A 25,385-nucleotide genomic window follows, 5' to 3' on the forward strand; every position below is an offset into this window, starting at 1 on the left:
AACCAAGTATGTTGTCCTCGACGGCGAGTGTTCATCAGAGACCACGAAGTGTGATAGGACGGCTGTTCTTTATACAGGGTGAGGCCATCTGAATATTCAATACATTAGCTCCGAGGAACAAATGGCAGATATTTTACCAAAAGCAGCTAGGAGTGAACATTTCAATAGACTATATCAAAAGTTGGCGATAGTGAATTTTACGGGTAATTAAGGAAATTATTAAATTGATGGGGGTGTTGAAGTAATGACAATTTAATAATTATACTTTGCTAACTTTCAGCATTCTGGAAGGCATTGTAGCGGTGCGAGAATTTCGTGGTAAATTCTAGAGACCCTCGTATTTGCACCGTCTTGAACACGCGTTATTTTAGAGATGAGTGTAGTAAAGTAGAACTGTGTCTACTGCACCACAAGTATGTGTGTGCAGGACGGACGTGTATGGGACGGATGATCGGCGCGGGCAGGTAGTCGCCGATCCCGCCTAAGGAGTTACACGTCCAGCTCAAGGAATAAACCCGCCGTACTCCGTGCGACGTCAAACATTACTGTGTGAACATTTGAATGTTGTTGAAAGAAGAGAAGGGACTATTACTTATTCATTCTTTCTCTTACTTTCATAAGGTCCAGACGGTTGTCTTGTTAAACTTTGAGAGATTTGTAGACTGCATTTATGGAAAAATGAATGTAATAGTTTCTGACATACAGGACGGTTCCGAACTTACAAAAAATGTTTTAGTTGTATGAAAACTGTTGTGTGATGAAAATACAGTGTGATTGAGTTCAAAATATTCTCGAGTGCACGGAGTTATTTTAAAAGTATACAAAATTTCCTCCAAAGTAGCATCTTATATTCGGAGAAGAAGTTGTGCAGGACATCACAGCCGGCTATCCTGAAATGAAGATCGTCGAAGCAACTCCAAGTAAGTTCGATAGCCAAGAGGGAGTGTGAGTCTCGCACACCAGTACCACACTGTCACCCTTAATCACCGGAAACCGCCAGAGCATGGCATAAACTACAGTATGGTTTACCAAATTATGCAATAATTTGCAGAGAACTATCAAAGTAGCAATATTATTTTTTTTACTTGATGACTATGGACCAATTAAATTACTCGTTATTTGACATCTTTCACTTACAGCAACAATATTACCACATCGGCTACCAGCTACCGCTTGGTTACAGGTGACACATAAACACGGTACGTCACTCCATAAATGCTGTTAATGTGTAATGCAGAATAATGTCGGAGGCAGCCACTGCCAGGTACGTTGGAAATGCGAGATGCTCTATGGACAGCTGATTCTAAGTAACCAATGACAACCACAGCAGACAAAGCCCTGAATTCAAACTTGTGTCCTAAGATAACCACAACCTCATGATGTGAAATGCATCAGAGAAAACAGCAATCAAACAAAGCGATTGCAATTTTTAGATCTGCCGCAGATTGTTATGGTCGTTAAAGCTAACCTCTACGAAGCAACTCGAGACAGAGAGAGAGAGAGAGAGAGAGAGAGAGAGAGAGAGAGAGAGAGAGAGAGGGAAAAAAAAGTTTTAGCACTGAAGCAAACTAATCTGTCACCGCCATTGGTTACCTGAAATGATTGTCGCACTGGCTACATGAGCTACTAACCAATGAGCAGTCCTCATTTACAATTGGTTGCAGATTATAGGTGACACAGGCAGATTCCAGGAGAAAAAAGTATGACAGGAAGAAAAATAAGGGCAAATAAAACAAACAATAAGATCAAAAATTATATTTATACGAATTAATTGCATAAAAATAATAATCACATTCTTTTGATCAGATTTATAAATTGAAAAAAAAGTTTCATTTGTCGTTTTTTTGATCCTACAACCTTCTACATCATGTTTATATGACAACCATTGCGCTAGGCCCCAACACAAGTACGTAGCTGGTGCATAAGTTCGATTAATTTTTATACAGAGACTTCTGTGTACAATAATATATCATCCTTCAGTGTTTACGATAGACAGCCAACATTGCGGAAGTTTTCGATTCTGCGACAGTAGATATGGCATGGTTTTTAGGTGAAGAATTCATTGAGTCATCTTCAGAGTGCATTTTTAATCCGGAAAGGAAGTTCCATGAAGGTTATTCGATAGAGTGTGGAAAAGGTTCAAATCTGAGGCACAAGATCAGGTGAATAAGGTGTGTGTGACATGACTTCCCAACCCAACTTCTGCTAGACTGAAAAAAAAATAAAATAAAATAAAATACTGTACGGAATGCAGGCAGGCATTTACGTGGATCAGTATTGCTTCATGTGGACTTCCTGGTTGTTGTTCTTAGACTGTGTCTGCAAGACATCTTTTCTGTTGACAGGAAATGTCAGCAATGATGGTTACATCTTGCGGAAGTAATTCATAATACAACCCACCATCGTCGTCCCATCAGATGCATAACATTATCTTTTGTGGATGCATGCAGTTTATTGTATGGGATGTTGCTCCTTTGTTTGGCCTCAACCAATCCTTTCTTTTCCTTATGTTATCATAAAGACACAATTTTTCATCACCAGGATAGTGGTGCCCTAGTGTCAGTCTAGTCAAGGGAAAGGTAAATTTTATCGAAATTCAATGAAGGCGCGGTTGGGGGATGAAATCTGGCGCCACTGTCAGAGTGTCGTAACGGACGACAGCCAGCAGGCTAGGCAATGTAAACATGGCACTTGCAGGCGCAGAGCTGCGACAGCGGTATTGTACGCACGATTTGTTTTGAGTGGAGCAACAACAAGGAAGGAAACTGCAGCGTTGATCTAAGTTATTGGATGTATGAGGCGGGGCACTAGGCCAGAACCAGGAGTGGCGGGAGTGGCGATTTGTAAATGGCTGACCTGTAAGAATTTATCCCTGCCATAGCTTCTGTCTCTCTCTGACACTATGTCAGAAGCAAGGGAGAAACCAATATAAATAGAAAGGCAAGTTTATGTTGACAGGGTGTGCCAGGTCAGTTGAGTGTTGGCACAGACCTGTGCTGATCTACGCTTATAGGGGTCAGTCTGTTAGCAATGTTACAAGCATTCTGCTTAAACTTGTACTTTGTTTCTATGTAGACGCTCGAGCTCTATTCCGCATCCGGGGACACAACACCAGGGGAGGGTGGAACAGCAGCCTGGAACTTGGAGATAGCATGGTCTGCCTGAAAGAGGGCAGTGACAGCAGTCTACATCGGGTCCAGAAGGGGCTCAATTCCATTCCAGTCTACTGGTCAACTTCATTTCCCAATTTCCCACCTGGGGTCTGGGCGAGGCGTACCCTGCGGGTAGCACAGCAGCACTGCGACAGCGCCAGAAATGGCGGCAGGTGTTGCCATCCGGCAAGCGACATTAGCACAGTATCCAGATGGGCGTGGGTTTGAGTCCGGTCACGTGTTGGGAGCAGCAGCGCCCTGAGGGCCGTGGCTGACCAGTACATCCACCTTCATCCCACGGTCGGACAGAGCAGGCCAAAAGGGGCGGAGGGCAGTGAGGACCAGGGCCTGTAGCAGTCTCCGGAATCGTGGGCAGCAGCGCGGCGCAAGTCACTACGCATCGGTGGGTGGTGAGCGGGAGAGCGGCGGCCGACTCCCTCGGCGGGCAGTCTTGATAACGATAGCAGCAGCGTCGGCATACCAGGAGTCTGCTGAGCCGGCTAGACTTGCAGGACATTGGGCGGGCAGCATGCTGACACTACGCTTCACCATCAAATACTGTAAATTAGCTGAATAAAGCAATGTTACTGAATACCGCTGTATCACTCTGCACCCTCGAAATTCTTGAACACCATCTGGAGTCCCAGGTTTGACCCCCAACCCTGCAACAGTTGTAATGGTCAGTATTTCATGAGCCACTTGATGATGAGCAAATAGAGATAGCTATGGTCACCCACTGATTTTTCCGATTTTCACTTCGGACATGCGGTACTCATACACCTCATTTTTTAACCTTTCTGTTGCATGCAAAATTTGCACAATGGTGGAATGATCATGATCATCCCATGGCCCAGTTCTCGAATACACTGGCGTGCATCATTGTGGATTAATGTTCCATGATCTTCATAAAAAATTCGAAGACCTTCCTGAACTTGGAGGGTCAAAAATATCAACGTGGTCCTCCTTTAAACGGGAAAACCATTTTCTTGCTGTGCTCTCTCAAATAGCATTATCCCCATACATGGTGCATGTGTTTCTGGCTGCCTCTGCTGCTGTCACCCCTCTACTGAACCCAAGTAGAAAATGTTCAGATTATTCCAATTGGCACTCCACTTTCCAGTGTCCACAGCTCCACTCACTATCTCCAAATGGAAAAATGTAAACTGAGATAGCAGCAGTGAACTACAAATTAAAATGGTAATCGATTAATAAACCCATAACAACATGCAAAATGGAAATGCTATTAACTTGTGTGTCAACCTTATGTCAAAGAGTATGAAAAAGCTGATACTTATACATATGTTACATAATTGAGTGCAAAGTGTTTGACTCACAATAAATGAAGGTTTTGAGTTTGATAATTTAATGATTTTTTTTTCAATTGGGATTAACAAAAAGATAGATGCGTCCTCAGTGGAAAGTGAAAAGCTACTGTATCACATATATACCTAGTATATGACAAAGTAGTTGAGAGGAAAAGTAACAAATTAAAGGAAACTTCTGTATTCCCAGTACTACTTCACGATTTCAAAATGAATGGTTCACAACTCTGTTGATAAGAACAATCACATCAAAATATTATTATCCAGTAACAGCAAATAAGGTCTTAATGAACAGTCTATAGTTAATCTTAAGTTTGTATGAGAGAAAGCACGATTTAAATGTTAATATAACATAGATGGGAGGTATGGTTTAGTGAAAAGCACAGTAAGAGTGATAGAATGGAAAGTAGTAGGAAACCCGTGTATTAAGTAAAACTTAAATAGGCTATGTAGACACTTTTGACACAGAAAGGGATATAGTTTCAATTTTTAAGGTCAGTGAACCCCATTTTATGTATGGAAGTGAGGGTGCATAGACGGACCCATAAGAGGGATGGTCTTACCTGGGGTCAGGTAGATACATAGAGGAAATTACCTATACTATTTTTGTATGGAGGTATAAAAGAAGGGACACTATCATCACAAAAATAATATATGTACACAGTGTCTGTCCAAAAATTGAGTTGTAAATGTTGGTGCTACAAGGATATTAAGCTGCACTGTGATGTTGAATCACACTAATGACATATTCTCCAAAATAGTCAAAAGTAAAGAGACTTGCCTGGAAAATGACAAATTTTAAATGGTGTTTCTGTACATGTTGACTTCTCACAAATGACATTTGAAGTAATGGAGTGCAGTACAGAGCCCAGCATCAGCTTGTGACTCCTTATGGTAAAGAACAGTTAAACTCTTTCCACCTAAATTTAGTGAAAAACTATGTGCTTATGAAGTAATTACATACTATCACTTAACTGGGAATGTTATAAGTGTAATTAATCTTAACAAGAACTTGAAATGCATGTATTATCTCTCGCGCCAAGGAACGACATTCGTGGTGTTAAAAAGGTATTTTAAGTAATCAATAAGTGTGGGCCAAACAACCGTGTGTGCCCTTTGTCATGTATGTATAGATTTGTGAAAAGTGGAGTTAACTCTTTAACATCAGCAAGGCACGGCAGTGTTTGTGCTTCTCACCATGCTGTGGAGGTCCGCTTATGGGTTGAAGTCATGATGGCTTGGTAGTGTCTTTGAACTAGAGGAGAAACTGGACACTGGTGACAATGATCCAGAAACTTTTCTGTCACAACAAGATTGAATGAGAGCTCCTGTTATGAGCCTGGTTACATCTCCATACATATTCCACAAGCAACTGCAGTGTGCGTGTCCGATGGAACCCTGTACCACTACTAGTCATTCCCTTTCCGGTTCCACTCGCAGAAAGAGCGAGGGAAAAATGAATATCTATATGCTTCTGTGTAAGCCCCAGCATCTTATAGCTTATCTTTATAATTCATATGCAAAATGTATGCTGATGGCAGTAGAATCATTCTGCAATTGGCTTCAAATGCCAGTTCTCTAAATTTCTCTATACAGTGTTCCTCAAAAGGAATATTGCTTTCCCTCCAGGGATTCCCATACGAGTTCCCGAAGCATCACTGTAGAACTTGCGTGTCATTTGAACATACCGTTAACACATCCATTAGCCAGCCTCTGAATTGCTTCAGTACCTTCCTTTCATCGAAACTGATGCACATCACACACACACACACTAGCAGTACTCGAGAATAGATCGCATTAGCATCCTGCATGCGGTCTCCATTACAGATGAACCACACGTTCCAAAAAGTTTCCCATGAACCCAATATCTACCTTCATTACCACAATCCTGACATGCTCGTTCCATTTCACATCCCTTTGCAACATTCTGCCCAGATATTTAAAAGATCTTACATTTTCTACATTTAGAGCAAGCTGTCATTCATCAAACTAACTAGAAATGTTGTCTAAATCGTCCTGTATCATCCAACCATCACTCAACTTCCACATCTTTCTGTACACCACAGCATCATCAGCAAACAACCGCAGATCGCTCCTCACCCCGTCCGCCAAATCATTACGTGTACAGAAAACACTTCCCTAGGGGTATTCCTGACAATACCATTGTTTCCGATGAACACTCGTCACTTTAGAGGAGTCTGTTAAGAGTGGTTACATTATTTCATTGTGAGTTGGAGTAGATATGTGCTTTCTTACAGTCCTTGATCCTCTGCAAACAGAAACAAAATTATGTGGCCAGAAGTATTGGAACTGCACAGCAGGTATGCTGCATCAAGAAAGTACAAAGTGCAGCACTAAATATTAAAGATCTATTCACAACACATGACAGACAAGAGGGTTACTATGGAATGCTGGGTTTCCTATGGATCTCCATGAATACTACTACAGGTTGTTGAATGGAGATGTGGATCGTGCACTGCCTAAACCGGGCAATTGTGGGGGTTCTCACACAGAATTACATTTTTTATTTACAGTTTAAGTAACGACAATCTTCGGTTTGTCATCTCTCTGTACTTCTGTTTCTATAAGCATTTTGATGCAATATATTGTAACGGGCACCAGTATATTCAATTTACCTGTTGCACCAATGGGAAAAATCCAATAAATCTTTCTCACTGCGGAACAATAAATGGTAAATGGTTATCAATCTCATACTCTAACATTCATGTTTTGGAACAGATGAGACAGTATGCCATGCACTAGTGATCATCCACTTTCTGGGAGAGCACTGTGAAAGCAGCATTAAGAATGGGAGGTTAAACCCTAGTATACCTTTCTGTTTACATCATTAGGCCTTCACAGTCATGCTGTTGAAGGCATGGAATAAACTGCAAGTGCCTCTTTTTCTGTTTTCAAAAGCCACAAGATTTTACATACCACTTAAAGTTTTGAAAATGGTGCACCAACATGATAAAGAGTCACTCCCTACATGAATGTGATAATTAGCGTACCCTATATATGAGCGTCAATTTATTTACCACAACAGGGCTTCTGTATTGTGTATGAGTGTTACTTAGGAATACCAAATGTTTCTACACAATCATAACAAGATTAGGAAATTTTTAGATTAGTTTTTCAGGTTTACTTTCCCCTTCAGATTTTAGGGAGAATCAAGTTTTCAACAGCTTCCCTGTCATCAGCAGGAACTGCCTGTTGAACCCCACACTGTCATCCTCTGCACATAAAAAAACTGCCACAGTGTTAGTTAAGAGAGAGAGCTCTGTCAGTGAGTATGGAACAAGCTCCCGAACACTCAAGCTATCTGTGCATCCTCACGTGGGAATAGGAGAAACTTATTCCATAATGCTGTCACAAAAGAAATTTTGATTACTGGAAAATTCTGTTTTAATGTATTGTATAACCACACAAATACAATCACTTCATTGTTGTGTATTTGATAACAGCATTTACCACCATTATCTTTCTTCTGAATTCTGAATTTTATGGACAAAAACACTGCAAGAGTTTGTTTTATGTCTTGAGATTGCTTCCTGACTACCACATCAAATTAATAAACACTGCCAGAGATGAAACAAGTTAAAAGTGAGATATCTTTAGGGACATGAATTAAAACACCTATACATGCCAAACGTGTTTTATTTCTTTCTGCATGAAGGCATAGCTGCTTCACTATAATTGAACAAATTGTTAACATCCACTTTCCGCAACAGGCAAGAAAGATATAAAAATAGATGAAGTATATAAATCAATAATTTGCTTTTATAAGAGATCAGTAACAAAATAATGGTAAATGGCCATAAAAGTGTAAATCAGTACCAACATATTATATTGACTAACAAAACACTGCAAGCAACAATAGGGGATAACTTTAAAGAATATTACTAACTGTCCTGAAATACATTATTAATGTTCAGAACATACTAACAGTGAAACAACATATTAAACTTAAACAAGATATTAAACACGAACAACCTGTGATTTTTTTTACAATTATAGCTTTGAAAACTAAATTACAAACAAGTGTTGGGCAATGCTATACGTAAATTTGAGATAAAAATTGCTAAAGTGGCAAGGATTCAGATGAGGTATTAAAGAAATGATACACTGGTGTACTTAACATCCAAATGAATACAGAATTCAATCAAAAGAACAATTCAATCATATCATTTAATTTTATTTTATTGTTGCAGGAACATATGTGCACACCAAAAATTGATTGCTTAATAAAAATTTCTGCTTTATTCAGTCTTGCTTCAGATGGTAATGCAGTCATCATCCCACTGATTAACAATTGACTCGTCTGATACAGTGCATAAATAATTACACATTTACTGTCCAGTGAATAGACTATTATCATTTTTGATGATTTCGTCGGTGTCGTTATCATCATCATTAATACTGTTCACTGTGCCGTGCATTATTCATATAATGTTATAACTTAACTGGGTCACAGAGCACTTTGTGACTCATTCCATGCTGTAGAATTACCTATTCTGAAACCCCTGATGGATGTTCTCACACCAAAGTCCACTGCACATATGCACAGCCTGTATCGCCACTACTTTAGAAGCAGTCTTGGATAAGGTAGTGGTAAGCTGTCGAGTCACAGTTCACAGTGCCACAAACATATGTCGGCTACCCATTTCTTGTGCTCTACAAGAAAGGCTTTCGTGCACATCCAGATTCATATTCACTGGTTTCAAAGTCCTTAAATTTTAGCTCTTTGTGGAATGTTGTTTTCCCCTATAAACCTGATGTCAAATCCAAAATTTGAGAACTGTTGTTTATGAGTGGAGTCAGGATGGGACTGCATAGGATCAATTTTGTCTTGGAAAGAAAACTGAAGTGTCTTCACTAGTGTCATGTTACCCACTGCACCTGCAAAGGGAGGTACAGAGAACAGGGTGTGGTAGACAGCATGATATCAGTACAGATTGATCCAGGAGTCTAAGAAATATGGAATGTCCAGTATAGCTAGGAACAGAGCGTAATCCTGGTGGCTGCACACCTATCAGAAGAAATTCTTGCACCCCAGAGATGCTCATCCGCTCAAGACCATTTTCATCATTGCGCCAGTCCCATCATAGCACTAGTCCCATTGTCATATCAGCCCCATCGCAGCACTAGTTATGCTGTTACATCTAGGAACATCTTAGAAATGACTTTTCTGATGATTACAGGATGTCATCAGCTCAGGTTCTTGATGGCTCTGGAAGCTGTGAAGTGATGTTGAGGGCTACAACATTTAACCATTTGGTTCCCATGGCTAACCACTGGTTGGTCATCTGAGAGTAGTTCAGTGGTCTCCAGCACTGCAGAAAGATCTCGTAATAATGACACAGCAAAGTATTTCCCACAAGCACAACCACATCTTTTGGTGACGTCCTTGTGGAAGTGTGTCAGTAGAGCTCCTGTCCAGTGTATTCCAGTCCCTGACTGTCACATTCTATCCTAAAAAGGCGAGGCTCAGTGGTATCTTCCAATGGTTCACTGCAGTTCCTATACTAATAGTTCCTGCTGAAAATTCTTTAATACACTCCAGTGTTACTGTCAGGAACACTGCCTCTCATACTCTTGCCATACATACTAGTTTTGTTAGCACTAGTAGTACAACAGATTGCAAGCAATCGAGACAGGTTCTTTGTGGCACAGATCATTGCTCAAACAGGCTGTTGTGAGTATTGTTGATAGATAAACATGCTAGTGCTCTGCTTGCTGGTCCATTCCATTGACTTATTTGTTCATAAATACACCTATAGGTTTGTAAGAACATTATATGTGCATCATTATTAACAACAACAACAACAACAACAAATTTTAAAGGAGGAAACAATAGGAACCTACTAATATACTATAACAAATTATACACAAGCTATCAATTATGTTTCAAGTGCTGTAACAAATATGATGGCATTTATGGTTTGAGGTAAATTAACAATACTTGCAACACTAATATGTGTAAAGACTCCACTGAATTTCAATAAATATTACTACTTTTAACACAGAGGTATATACATCTGACAGTAAAAAAAAGAAACAAAAAAATTGTCATTTTTATGACTCCAACAAAATAAAATGTAAATAAATGCCTACTACCAAACTTCAGCTATATCATTAGGAACTGAACAACACAAACTGGAAATAGCTTAACAAGGAGAGCCATATTTACAAAAAAAGGTCACAACAAAGTTTACTATCAAACTGACAGAATATTAGATGATGATGATAATGCCCAAGGGATGTTGGCGGTAAAGTGAACAAGACATTATTAGAGGTTACACAACAAAGGAAAGTTACATTTTTACATTATCAAGTACTGAACAGATACACAGACATGATTCAGTTACTGTAAATTTCAAAGAATGTTTGAAATAATCACACACTATAAGTAAATTTCTGAACATACAATGACATTATCCTTATGAAAGTGACACTCATTGTGCTAAACTAAGCTGCTGAACACAAAAAAATAATTTTTCGAAACCAGTAAAGCATAATAAAATTTATTTGCAACTGATGACCGAAATTTATCCTAAAAAAAAAAAAAAAGAGAGAGAGACAAATAATGCCTTTCACTGTAACAATGTGATTAAAATCTGTAAGTTCATTTAGTTCTGATAGTATCGTTATCATGCAAATACAGAGCTCATTTGTTTTACACAAAAATAGTATTGTTTTGACTTGTTCGATATTATGCATACAACCAAGCAAAACTGAAGCTAACAGAGCTAACATTTACAGCATTAAGTACCAGGTACCAGCAAGGCATCTTTACACTTAAATATACCTGCAGAAATCAATGTACAGTAAGAAAGGGAAGAATGTCTTTAAGCATTAATCTGATTGTTATTAAGCTCACATTTAATTTTGAATATTTTAAGATAATTGTGCATAAACTATTTTAATTATTATCACAAATTATAACTGTGTGCTGGGAATTCTGTTGACCCCAACTTAAGTTTCCTAGTGAACAATAAACATTTACATACATAATGTAAAAACAGGTTGCTATATAACATGAATAAAAGTACTTACGTAGCTACAAACATTCTAAATTACTATCAAACAGTTATAACTTTTACAAGCAGCACAGTGGCAGATTTCTATAGTGATGTTTACTACATACAGAATGTAAATCATCAAAGGTCATTATAAGTTTAAGGTAAAAGATCAATTTTCAACATTTGGTAAGTACATGAAATAAATTTCAGTGAAGCATTTCACTTGGCAGCTATAGGTCATCAGATTTTTATACAGTGCAAATTCATATGATCACAAGTTTAGTTGTAGCTGAGCAGTCTAACTGAATCTGCACACAGCGCAAACTTCACATCATCCCCTGTAAGTCATTCATTTTACATTGTTGTTTGCACAACATACTAATCTGTAGCATATCTGTCCCAAATAATCCCATCACAAACCTCATAGTTTGGGCAATTACATAATATCAGATTGAATAAAAATATTTTTGGCTTATACAGAACATAAGCAGTTATCTCACAAACAGAAGTATTCACACGATCTGGGTAAATGTCAGTTTTGTCCGACTCGTGTTCCAAGATAAACAAAACAACGACCAGTATTTTCTACAAAGGAATAAAACTGCACCATAAATTTTTTGAATCCATTAAAATCCTGATATTAAAAAAATGAAGCATACCTCTCAAACAGTTGATACTAAAAAGTCAAAGTTTATTTATGTAACATTGAGCAGGCATTGAAAAACTTATTATTATTATTTAATTAGAAATAATGTGAAATCCTATACCCAATGTCTGTGATGGATAATTTCCATACTTAATCCATTTTTGTCACCTTAACATTGTGGTGAGCTGATGACTCTGCTTTTTCAAATGGGCTAAAGGGACAAAATAAAGAATACAAGGGGATGCTAAAAGTATTGTCAAGGTACTTAAGACAGCTGAAAGGCAGTGCCCAAACTACAAACATTCACTCACCCAGTGTGTAGTTACGTGACACAAACTGCAATTTTTTTACATTAATTGTAAATTTGTTTGGCAATATGTATAAAAAAATGTACACAACACTTCAGAATTAACAGCATATCATCATCATCTGCAACTGTACAAGATGTTATTACTATATGCATGTGTAATGTCTCTTGCAGCGGTCTCTCCGCGATATTTTCAGAAATTTTATAAATTATATAACTCAGCACATATCTCGAAATATCTCTTCTTATCTTACCGATTATCAATGCAAAGTAGTTTCAAGCCCAATTATTCCTTGGAGCGTCCATTTACTCCATGGAATAGCTTCTCTGCTATCTATGTTTTCTCTTATGAAAAGAAAGAGGACTTCTTGCCGATTAGTCGTGAAAGGAGGATGTATATGTATGTATTGTTGGGCTAGTCGCAATCTTGATGAGATTGTGTATGAGAGGGAATTTAATACATGAATTAAACTAAAGTAAGTGTGTTCGTGTATTATTTAACTGTTTATTATTGACAGTGTCTGCTTACTATGCTGTGTTGCACGGGATCAGTGGGGAACATCTGATTTACACTGGACGAACCTGCCGTTTTGTATGCTCAAGATATCCAGTTACTTCAAATAAATAGGCTAACACGGTCTTACCAGCAGATCTCCGGTCTTCCCCATGTGATCACCGAAAGTTAATAATTATTACAAAGTTTCCAGGAGATCGACTGACAATTTTCATCGCACCGAGACTTCGAAATTGCTTCACTTCCTTATGGAATTTAAGTTAAGCTCAATTTAATCAGGATAGAACAGTATTGAACTGTGTGAATGTGATAAGCCTGCTTTGTCAATGAAAATTCCCTTAATATACGCATCTTTTTACTATCCTGATCAGTGAAGCTAAAGCAGGCCAGTGTGAGAGAGGTTTTAAAATTTTAGATCCCACAAAAAAAATATTAAACATGTATTAGTTAATTAAAAAAACTGTTTCCTCTTTCAATGACCATGACATATCTAATATTTCATAAATAATCTATGGTTGAATAAAATAACTTACTAATATTTTCTGCACAATTTCAACTTTAAGCCCATAGATACACACTAAGTTCTGCAACATAACATAGTGCATAAAACCAAAACCATTGGGCTGGGTCTCTAAAAACTGAGGAATACACAGTACTGGTTGTGACTATTGCATCAGATTTTATCTTGGCCTGACTGGCAGCAACTTCAAGATACCACAAATACAAGGATGCTTTTAGACTAAAAAAATTTAAGTAAATCTGCAACTGCCACTCACATGGCTCAATATAGATACACCATTTCAAACACTAAACATAAAAAAAAATATACAACTAACTTATGGAGGAAAATGGGTCTCTTAAAATAACTAGAAATATACATTCACACCTTCAGTTCATCTCAGCAAATTCTAAATGAGCAACTACAGCTGGCTAACAAACAATCCTGAAGATGTTCATTGCACTTTTCACACAAATTAAACATGATTGGTCTGGGTTAGGACTCTGAACAAGGCTATCCTTATTCCGCTAGCTGCCCAATTTAACATCCATTAAAGAAAATGGACAGGGACCAAAATCAAAACACATCCCATTGCCTCTCGTGAGTAGCCTGATAAATCTTCTTGTTAATTTCTCCTATGACATGCTAAAATTAGAGTTCCTCATTTTTAAGAAGTGCACTTTTCTGGACAAAGCATTTTTCTGTTATTTAGATTTGCATCACCCACACATTCTTTACTTAATGTACAGTAGATGAGATCTTTCCTTGTTGAGAAATGAGTGATATCTTTGCTCAGTGGATAGACTTTTCACTGTAAACAAAATCATTACATGTGAAGTACTTGTCAAAGGCTGCAACTGATGAGAAATATGTGAAGTGTTAAGAAGCATAGACAATGCACTTATTCTAAACAAACCACTGTGTTGTGCACACACTTCACAGTGTCATCCTGAAAATGCTTAAGGACCAAAGAAAGCCTAAATGATATCCACAAAAAAATCTAGGGTATGTAAGTATTTAATTTTATATTTTATCAAATGCTTGTATATTAGTACATTGTTGCTATTACTTAAAAATAGTAAGTAAATAACATAAAAATCTGTAGATGGACTTAATAGCTTGGGACTGGTAATGGCATTTAAATAAATACTTTTAGAAGTACTCATGGTTGGTTGCATTCTTAACCAACATTTGTTCACAGCTGTTGAGTTCAGCAAGATCCAGAATGGATAAAAGAACACTAAAATTATATGCTAAGCTGACAACAGCCAATGGTCCGACATTACATTTTATAAAAACATTTCAACCCTCAGAGAAATTTTGAAGTGAGTTTATCTATAAAACATGATAAACTGAACTGTACATTTAACTATGTGGGCCCGAATAGTATGGAAACAAATGTGTGCCCAGTAACTCAGATCCTGAGGAGAATGCATCACATATCCTGTGACTATATACATACTGCAAATAATAATGGTGTACAGTAATTTTTGCATATTATAAAATGGTTTTACATCTATTTATCATGTTTTATGTTATTTAGTTACAGGAAAATTGAAAATAGCTCTGTGGGCAGTTACTGACAGGTTATGTATACAGAGTTGCATTCTGAACTGATTAAAAAGTATTTAATACTGCATTTTTTGTATTGTATGCAGGCTTGCAAGAGACTGCAAGTGCTTTATGTAGATCAACTCCGTTTCATATAAGCATCATTTCATTATACTGGAAGAAAAAACATTGGGACAGCGGAAGTTTTATAAAACTAAACAAATCAAACCAGGACCAGAAATGAGAAAAATCAGTAAAAAGTAGTAAACAGTAATATTTTGGAAAGTTTCATCATCATAATACTAATGTTAACAGTTTAATTCCATTACCCACAGACATTCTTGAATTCATTCTCAAATTACTGTAAGTTTTGTCACTGATAAGCTTATTAAGCAAACGACTTCATCGGCATGAATTTTCATAAATATGCTGAAGCTTATTAGCAAGAAAAACAGATATAAAAAACTGAAGGTGACACTGTCAAAAGGGTGCAACAGTAAAGAACTGACTTATTTGTAACTACAGATTCTTTAATTTTTTGTAATTTCATTAAATACTATATGCTAAGTTTCAAATATCTGTATCTGTGCTTACAAACATATCAATTCTTTACCATTGGACCCTTTTGACAACTTCACTTTCAGTTTTTTATATCCATTTTTCCCATGGATAATAAGCTTCAGGGCTACTCAAAATTCACGCAGGTTCAAGATAGGTGCCAACATAGTTGAGGGAAAAAGCTAGTGGATATTAAGAGAAGAATTGCAATGACCAAGCCTTCAGAAAAAAAAGAGTAAATTATTTACAGACAGACACCTTAGTATACAAAGAAGAAAGACAGTGACTTGGATCATTTTAAATTATAGTTGCCAAGAATGGACTTTGTAGAAACAGGAAAAAATATACAGAAGCATTAGGAATGTGAAGTTGCAGAAAAGCTGACACAACAGCCTGGACGGGAAGAAGATATTTTTCCCATTTGGTTGCAGTTGCTGCAGCTTATCTCACAGTTAACCCTTTGTAATACAGAGTTTCTGGACACACAACTTGGTGTTTTTTCAGGCTTTTCCCTTTAAATGTGTTTTTAGTGACACTTTTACATTTAATTACGTCTCTAATAGTTTTACTTCTCTGTATCATGCTAGTTTTCTTTCAGTCCAAGATGTTCATAAACACTGCCTGGCTAAGAAAGTGAAATTCACCGAAAGAAAAGAAATGCTGTGGATTCAGAGGGTATGTGATGTTACATTAGTGATTACAAAATCGAGTTAAATTTACAAAGAACTTGGCAGTATGAGCTAACTTATCAATATGACATGCACCCAATTGCACTGCCTACATACTCTCGTTCGGTTGGAAGGGTGTCGTAAAGCTACTCCATTCCTTCCTCGGGCAAGCTGGCCTCAAACTGTTGTAATGGTCCACAATATTCTGGATACTGACACTGGGGCAGAGTTTATGTCCAAGCTGGTGCCACATATGCTCTGCAGGGAACATATCTAGGGATTTTGCTGACCATGGGAGCACCTAACACTGTGCATACAATTGATACATACACATTCCACTGTGTGGACGAGCACTGTTGTGTTGGAAATAACATCACGATACTGTTGTATGAGACGTAACATGAGGATGATCGATATCTGAAGGATTGTTGTTCCGTCACAGTTCCCTCAATCACTATCAACTGCAACCTACAGTCATAACCATTGGCTGGCCATACTGTGCCTTTCCAAAACACTGGAAGAATGGAACGTCACCCCGAGCTGCCGCCACATGTGCTGACAGTGGTCATCGGGGATGGTGCAGAACTGTGATTCAACACTGAACACAATGTGACACCTCTTATCAGTAGTCTATCCGATGGTGCTCACACCTCTTATATACCCTCCACCATCAACACTAGTGGCCTTTCTACCTTCACTGAGAATTGCTGCTCTAATTGTTTACATGCCCACTAATAGTTTGTACTTGTACAAAGATACACTGTTATGGGTGCTTTATTTCCTTTTTTCAGACACTACATACGAGGTGTGTTTAAAAAGTAACAGGAATTTAATTTTGTGGGCTGTATGCATTTTTTTTCTTTTCTTGTTAGTACACATGTCCCTGATGTACTGTACATATATTTACATCTATTTTCATTATTTAGTTCATTGTTGGCAGTGGAAAAGGATGTGCATGTTTTTGAGAGCTCAGAGAATTTTTACATTCGAAAAAGATGGATCAAAGAGTTTGCATTAAATTTTGCTTGAAAGTGGAGCTAAGTGCAGTATCACATTCGAAACATCAAGTGTGGCTTTTGGCGACTCTACTACAAGTACAAGAGTTTACAAGTGGTACAAATGTTTCAAAGATGGTTGAGAAGATGTTGAAAATGACTACCGCAATTACTGCCGACAATGTGGTAGGAGTGAAGTAAATTGTTCTGGAAAATTACACAATCACCATCAGAGAGTATGCCGATGAAGTTAGCATAACCTCTGGCTCTTGTCAAACAATTTTTAAGATGTTTGGGAATGAAATCTGTAGCACCAAGTTGGTTCCAAAATTGCTGAATTTACACCAAATATGATGTCTGGTATAGACATCACTCAGCAATTGCAGAACGATGCAGTGAACAACGATCCAGAACTTCTAAAAGAGGTTATAACAGGTGACAAAACATGTGTGTAAGGGTATAATGTTGAAACTGAGGTCCAACTGTCAGAATGGAAACTGCTTGAAAAACCAAGACCAAAAAAACAGTCGACAAGTCGATCACATGTGAAAGGAAAGTACATGTGACTGAGTTTTTTGATTACAATTTGATAGTGCATCAGAGTTTCTGCTTAATGGCCATATGGCCAATAAAGAATACTACTTGCGAGTTAAGCGCTGTTTGTGTGGAGCAATCTGAAGAAAATGACCAGAACTGTGGCAAAACCACTGGTGGAAGCTGCATCATGGTAATACTAACCATCTATCCCTTAATACATCATGATTTTTTGGCAAAAAACAAAACTTGTTGTCTCAGCCACCATGTTCCCAAGGCTGAAGAGAACTGTGAAAGGACGTCGTTTTGCCACAGCTGATAACATAAAAAAATAATCGCTGAAGAAGCTGAATGCCGTAACAAAACGTGAGTTCCAGAAGAGATTCCAACATCGGAAAAAGTGGTGGCACAGGCGTATTATTTATGAAGGGTGTAGCTTTCAATATAACAGAGGTAGTGGAGATAAACAAACAAAACTCTTTAAGAATACAAAAGATTCTCATTATTTTTTGGTCACGCCTTGTATGTTTGGGACGGGGGCTTTGTTCGTGGTTTGCATAATTGCTTGCAAGTAACTACATGACATGACCACAGTCAGCTGCTGAACATCCTTCACTGAGTGTCTCCTCAACTAGTGGTGAAAACTTATTTACTTACATACTTTAAGGTTTACGTGATAGGTCCAGAGGACCATATGCAGCTACAAGGTTCCTCTCCCACCGGATTCTATTTCGTAGCTTTTGTCGCCAATTATCCTCTATGCAGATCTGCAGCAAGACTCTTGGATTCCTCCTTCACACCTTTTCTCTTGTCTACCTCCTGGGCACCTTTATAGGGAGTAATAGCCACAGATTTTGCACGTTCATTCATTATACCAGCTGTTCAGTTCCAATCAATTTGGACTGTTGCAGATCTTATCAGCCTCACAATTACACCAGATCATCTGGTCCCCCAAGGGGTCGCACCTTGTACTGTGACACAGATTAAGGCTTTCCACCTGAAAATGAGAAGAGATTTAATTTGGTGAAAAATGAATAAGGTAGTTACATTATATCCTTTATTTCTCATCAACTGAGTTTGCACATGTTTGCCCATCTGCTAAAAATAATGCATAAATATGAATTACGTGCACTGTGAGCTCAGATGTGCCTGCCTTACGACATAGTCACGGGACACCCATTTGCACAACGAAATGGCTTTCAGTCAAATGATTTTTCAAAGTCGGCCACTGTGGAAGACATGATCTACAAAAAACACATTCTTAGTGACACGCAGAAAAACCTGCGTATTCATTCCAGTGGCAGGAAAATGTATCTCCTGGAACAGATAGATGTACATTTATAAATGAAAAAGAACAAAATGTATACCAACTGAAAAAAGATGGTTTACCAGTCACAGCTGATTCTACTGATTTTTTTAGACCTTTTGTGAAGTTACAGAATTTTTAATACTGCACTTTACCACAATAGCATTGTCTGTGTTTTCACGTTGACTAAAGATCTTACTCTTTCCCAAACCCATAATGTTTCTCAACCCTCAACTGCTTCAATCATGTATATGAACATGAGGAATTAGAGCACAGCAGAAAGACCTTGTGAAGTACATTACTTGACACACATTTCCTCAGACAGGTCCTACAATAATTTAAGTTAAATAGTGACAACGGTTGGAGACTGTGGCTGAAATTCACGACATTCTTGTTCAATTCCAATGAAACATGTAGGGCATGACAGTGCTGTTTCCTCGAAATACATGAGCAACGAGAATGAAAACACATGTTAAGTGAAGGATAGAAAATACTGCGAAGCTACTCGCACCGCGAGCATTAACCCACCTCCTACTCCTCCTCTCACAAGATACACTTCAGGAGGCCTAGCATTCATTTACACAACATAGGCTTTCACAGCCACTGTTAACTTTAATCAAAACTTCTGGACTGGCTTGTGGGAGGACGGCACGGTCGATAAATAAAATTATTTCTGACGTTTCATCTCCGACTGAGGGAGACATCCTTGGAAGTTTCCATTTTATCTCCAAAGATGTTTCCTGCAGATGGACCATCAGAGACAAAACATCAGAGAAGATTTCTGTACATTGACCACGGCCTCTCATTTTTAACCTAAGAAGTATTCTTTGCCGTCCAATGCTCCACACCTACGTGGATCATAAATTCGTAAATTCAAGTTGAGCTTGAGGCGGTCTGTTTTTAGCATGAATTATTGTTATTAAGGTTATGGAGAAGATCTGCCACATTGAAACTTGGGTTCCAGCTGCTCTGTGTAGCAGGTCCTGGAGCAGGGGTTGCATGCCCTTGGTCCAACTTACAACCTTCACCGTAACTCTGAAAAAGAAACTTGTCTGGCAGCCAAGCCACACAAATCAATATTAAAGGAGCCGTCACTCTTAAATCACTTTGCAGCAGGCTGAGAGCAGCTTCAGAAAGGAGTCTTGTTTCAACAATTAAAACATACAACATATCATTTGAAGATTTGGTCCCTGCAATCGATACAAACATTATAAATGGACAAAATGTTGAACAAATAACTGTGTCATTTTAAACATTATCTAAGAAAATTGTCATATTTTCTTATTTTTAATCTAAATAGTTTTTTTCTTTTTGCATATCAATATTTTTCAATGTTTGCTACTGAAATAAAAGCAAACAGATTATGGAGTATTCTAGATGTACGACAAAAACTTTGTAGCTTCTGTTCCGAAGTTAAGTAATTTTAAAAAGATGCCAACAGTATGTTGTACATATGACCAAACAACACAGGTTGTCCCATTGATCGGCTCAGTGGTACAACACAGCCTTTATTAATACAAATATAAGTGATTTTACTTTTGAGTAGGTTAATACATAATTCTATGTCAAATTACGAGGTATATCAGAAAGTAACATGTTTTGGTCCACATGTTGGTGAACAGAGCAATAGCCATCATATTGATACAATAATGTCCTACACTCAGTACACATCCAGTAGTAGTCTAATGGTAGCATGTGGTCCATGTCAATTAGCTTTCTGTATTGTCTTAAAATGTACGCTGCAATAGAAAATCACATTACTTCTGAGAAGCGTTCTGTGATTAGATTTTTGTTGGCAAAAAACTGCAAACAAAATGAAGTATGTCAAACACTGACAAAACACACCATCAATCGTACCCGCGAGCTCATGCCGAATTTTGGGTGGAAAGTGTTTGATCATCCACCATACAGCACACATTTAGCACTGAGCGATTGCCATCTCTTCCCAGCAATGAAGATTTGGCTCGCTACACAACGCTTTGGTACTGACACCGAACTGCAGGCTGGTACAAACCAGATTTCTACAGACACAGTATTGAAAAACTTGTACAATGGTATGATAAGTGCCCCAGTTTGAATGGCAATTACACAGAAAAATAGTTTAAGATGGTATCTTAAAATTTATTTAGTAAAATTTGGTTTTTCCATATTTTTAATTTTTAATTCAGAATGTCTGTTACTTTCGTATTTGGGTCTTTTATAACAACAGTTCATCGTTTGAGATGGTTGGAAGACATTCCAACATGCCTAGGAATAAGTTGGGCATCAGGTGGGGGAAGAGCCATAAGAAAGATATTGAAACTGTCGTGAAGTTTGTTCAAGACAGGAACAATTATTGGTGGGTTGTCTAGGCACCTTCACTTCAAGAACCTGCTCTGAATTTATTGAGACGAAAAATCAAACAGTCGAGATATTTGAAGATTTTATATTACACCCCACCCCCCCCCCCCCCCCCCCTTCCAAAAAAAACTGAATTAAGTATTGAGTGAATGGGCCAGTGTAGTAATGGATTTTTCTGGTCTTAGCATGTTTCTCAAGTGTGGAGATGGGCCTTGAGGAACAAACTAAAAGATACTACGATAAAATGTAACTTGTACAAAGCTTCCAAGACCTTACACTTTGAAACCAAAATAGATAAAGTCTGTCTAATGCTACAAATTTTCCTACGATGGTGAGTAGAAGACCACCAGGCACAGGCATTCGGTACCTGTTTTAGGAAAGAGTACGCAACAAGGCTGGAAATTGTATTTACTGCTTCCGAGCAGGGTTCGGCCTCAACACAAACATGTATTTCGAGGCGCTCCTCAAAACCCTAAAACACTTATTTTTTGCTTAAGTCAATATTAGAGCTGACAGTTGTGTTCAGGACCCTATCCATCAATCGAGGAACTTTGCCTGTCTGGGAGGGCCAATAGCCTAACGAAGAGAGGATTGCCAGAATAATTCAGATCCATAGACTGGCTGTGAGTATTAAGGAGGGAAGCATTACCTTAACTGCAAATTATAAGTGTCATGGTCTCTCACACACTGAGTGACAAAAGGTACGGGACGGCGACAAGAATGTATAACGAGGCTGGGATAAACGTGTACACAACATATAAAAGGGCAGTGCATTGATGGAACTGTCATTTGTACTCGGGTGATACACGTGAAAATGTTTCTCACACGGTTATGGCCGCACGACAGGAGCTGACACACTCTGAACTTTGTAGTTCGAGATTGATGCATGGGGCATTCCATTTCGGAAATCGTTAGAGAATTCAATATTCCCAGATCTACACTGTCAAGGGTGTGCCGAGAATACCAAATTTCAGGCATAATCTCTCACCACAGACAATGCGATGGCTGACAGTCTTCACTAAAGGGCCGCGAGAGGCGGCGTTTGTCAGTGCTAACAGGCACGAAACGCAGCATGTATCAGTTGGGACGGCGCACGGAAATTTGGCGTTGATGGGCTATGCCAGCAGGCGACAGACGCGAGTGCCTTTGCTAACAGCGCGGCACGTTGTCAACCCCTAGCGGCGGCGAAAACTCTGCACTTTCTAAGAATTTTCAGACATAGGCATTGTTAAAGACCGTAAGTCGCAGATATCAGCGTATTCACCTCGACAAAAACATATGTGAGAACACTACAACATCAAAGCTGTGACAAGTTGTAGATTGTGTAACAGACTAGCTAGCACTATAAATACCCAATAGCTTCATGTAGGTAAGAAAATGAAATAACCCGTTGAAGATAGCACAAAAGTGCGGAAACTGAAAGGTGTCTTCCATAAGGCGGAATTTTTTGTGTTCTGCATAAACCATATATATTCCTTCAACACGGTTAAAACATATGACTTTTTATGTAACTATACAAGAAGCGTAAAATAACATCAATTGTATGGAAAATGCTCAACAATGTATCAATACATCATATCAAATCAAATCAATACCTGTCTTTGCTCAAGTCTAGCAATTCTCGCTGCTGCCTTCCTGGTTCAAGTAAAAATATCATCATTTATTATTCACTCTGTTTCAGTTTGTTATTCGTTGTTTCTTTTGTCAATCATAAAAAAAATTATGGCCAAATTAAAAAAGTTTTAAAATTGTTAATTGTTGTTTTATGGTAAAAAAGCTTTATAAATGTACTGATGTGTCAGTAGGGTCGAGAACTTGAAAATATCTTTCAGCAGACTCTTGGCAGCACCAATGTACTGTACTTTCAGCAACGTGTACTGCCGAGGGAGGACGGCGAAAACGCTTTGCTTAACGTACATACATTAATTTACGTTGCGTGCTAATTTTATCTTGACAACAGCATTAGAAATGACTTTAAAATATTAAAATGTTTAACTATGCACTTATATGTGCACATCTTTTCAGATGTATGGGAAACTGCTGGCTTCAGTGGAATTTGGGTGTAAAGGCTCCTTCCTTTCGATATTTTTCCCCAAAATCACTATCTTTCGCCGATAACTTCCGTGAATATGGTTTATTTATGTTTTGATGACACAAACGCATTTGGTACACAGTGAGTGAATGAGCAAAATATCGACATGATCTGTGCGTGTACATGATTGGTGTTAGGTACAACATAAAAAATGATGCCTATGCATACAGGTACTCACTACCATCACTTGTTGTGAACACAACTAAGCCGACAATTAGGTTTCTTGAAAACACAGATTTACTCATCAATGTTCTTCATGGGGAAACACAGAATTCGAATGAATGCCTACATAATTTAATTTGGCTTAACATGTTCAAAGAGATAAATACATTTCGCTAAACACATCGTTTTAAGAAAAAAAATTGGCGCTCAATAAAGTTAGAAAGCCAAAAGCTGTTGAGAATGTGCAAATATATGTCACAGTCTACAATTACAAGTTTCAACTTGATTGGAGAAACATTTTTGGTTGCCGTTTTTACGAAAACTTAAAGGCGCTAAATATTAGACTTAGAAAGATGAAAATTGGTATGAAGCATCAATTGGATATAAAATCATTAACTATGTGACCCCATTAAGCTACATCTAATAATTTATTTATTTATTTATTATCATCCCAATGATCACATTTGTGATATAGGATTTGTCAGGGTACTTTTAACAACTATATAATATCTTTACAAAATTTGTATCTGTACTGAATTCATATTAATCTATCTTATGTTTAATACAATATACAACTAATAAGTGTTTTTATAACATAATTTCTTATGCACTGATGTAATTTCATTTGTCACATTAACTTAAACATATATTATTATACAGTTGCGCAGAGACATTCACTTATCCTGTAATAACATTTGTCAAGCATGTGGTTCTTTGTAACAGTTTTAAATTTATCCTCGTTTTCCAGCTCTTTGATATGTTTTGGTAGTGCATTAAAAAGTTTGACGCCTTGATAACATACTTGTTTCCGGCTTCGGGTCCTTGTTACAGCTTGTATGTGGAGATCTTTACATTGCCGTGTATCGTAATTATGGAAGTCTGTATTGGTTTTCATTTTGTCCTGATTTCTTTTGATCACCAACAGACATTTCAGAATGTATAATAACTGAATTGTTAAAATTTTCAATGCTTTAAAAAGGGGCCTACAATGTGTTTGAGGTGGGCTGTGGGTCATTATCTGAATAGCAGGTTTTTGTAATTTGAAAATCTCATTTAGACGTCAATTTGTTTTTCCCCAGAATACTTTCCCATAGGATGCAATGGACTGAAAATAGCCAAAATATATTAATCTGGTACAGTCACTACTACAAACTCTTGAAATTATTCTAAGCACAAAACATGCTGAATTTAGTTTTAGTGCTAAGCTCACCACATGGTCCTTCCAATTAATCTTCTCATCAATGTGCATACCCAGGAATTTTGCACACTGTACTCTTTCAAGTTGTTAGCCCTCCATGGCGGGATTTAGGTCATCCTGTTCACTTATTTTTCCATATTGCACATAATTAGTTTTTTTTGCATTCAGTGTTAGCTTGTTAGCACTAAACCATTTTTGTATATCTTGTAGGACATGGTCCACAGTACTGTGCAATGACTGGGTCATATCACTAACTATTAAACTAGTATCATCAGCAAATAAAATGATTCTAGCTTTTCTCTCTGACACCTGAATATCATTAATGTAAATGAGGAACAGCAAGGGGCCTAATTCACTTCCTTGGGGTACTCCTACTGTGACCTCCCTTGGATCTGATCTTAGTTTAATTTTTTGATTAATATTTAGTGCTGTAATTTCAACCACCTGCTTCCTCTTTTCTAGATAAGACTCAAACCACTTTTTTACCGGTCCTCTGATACCTATAGCTTCAAGCTTTTT

The sequence above is a fragment of the Schistocerca americana genome, unplaced genomic scaffold (genome assembly GCF_021461395.2).
Source record: "Schistocerca americana isolate TAMUIC-IGC-003095 unplaced genomic scaffold, iqSchAmer2.1 HiC_scaffold_185, whole genome shotgun sequence".
NCBI lineage: Eukaryota > Metazoa > Arthropoda > Insecta > Orthoptera > Acrididae > Schistocerca > Schistocerca americana.